This window comes from Triticum aestivum, chromosome 7A (assembly GCF_018294505.1).
Source record: "Triticum aestivum cultivar Chinese Spring chromosome 7A, IWGSC CS RefSeq v2.1, whole genome shotgun sequence".
Taxonomy (NCBI): domain Eukaryota; kingdom Viridiplantae; phylum Streptophyta; class Magnoliopsida; order Poales; family Poaceae; genus Triticum; species Triticum aestivum.
Window position 1 is genome coordinate 651,444,530 of NC_057812.1, and position 879 is coordinate 651,445,408.

Consider the following 879-nt stretch of genomic DNA (forward strand, 5'->3'; position numbering starts at 1 on the left):
GTGAAGGGTGGACTCCTTCTGGATGTTATAGTCCGCCAGGGTGCGGCCATCCTCAAGCTGCTTACCAGCGAAGATGAGACGCTGCTGGTCCGGGGGGATGCCCTCCTTGTCCTGGATCTTCGCCTTCACGTTGTCAATGGTGTCCGAGGACTCAACCTCCAGGGTGATGGTCTTGCCAGTGAGGGTCTTCACAAAAATCTGCATGCCACCACGGAGCCTGAGCACCAGGTGGAGGGTGGACTCCTTCTGGATGTTGTAGTCAGCGAGGGTGCGGCCATCCTCAAGCTGCTTGCCAGCAAAGATGAGACGCTGCTGGTCCGGAGGGATGCCCTCCTTGTCCTGGATCTTAGCCTTGACGTTGTCGATGGTGTCCGAGGACTCGACCTCAAGGGTGATGGTCTTGCCGGTGAGGGTCTTCACAAAAATCTGCATCCCACCCCTGAGCCTGAGCACCAGGTGAAGGGTGGACTCCTTCTGGATGTTATAGTCCGCCAGGGTGCGGCCATCCTCAAGCTGCTTACCAGCGAAGATGAGACGCTGCTGGTCCGGGGGGATGCCCTCCTTGTCCTGGATCTTCGCCTTCACGTTGTCAATGGTGTCCGAGGACTCAACCTCCAGGGTGATGGTCTTGCCAGTGAGGGTCTTCACAAAAATCTGCATGCCACCACGGAGCCTGAGCACCAGGTGGAGGGTGGACTCCTTCTGGATGTTGTAGTCAGCGAGGGTGCGGCCATCCTCAAGCTGCTTGCCAGCAAAGATGAGACGCTGCTGGTCCGGAGGGATGCCCTCCTTGTCCTGGATCTTAGCCTTGACGTTGTCGATGGTGTCCGAGGACTCGACCTCAAGGGTGATGGTCTTGCCGGTGAGGGTCTTCACAAA

General features: G+C 58.0%; 1 pseudogene across 1 annotated transcript in view; it reads right to left on the reverse strand.

The window, feature by feature from the left end:
• Window positions 1-879, reverse strand: part of LOC123148993 (polyubiquitin-C-like) — a 32,592-nt pseudogene that overhangs the window by 610 nt on the left and 31,103 nt on the right. Inside the window, exon 4 of the transcript XR_006474303.1 lies at window positions 124-840. The product of XR_006474303.1 is annotated as a polyubiquitin-C-like (transcript). The remainder of the gene's footprint in view (window positions 1-123; window positions 841-879) is intronic.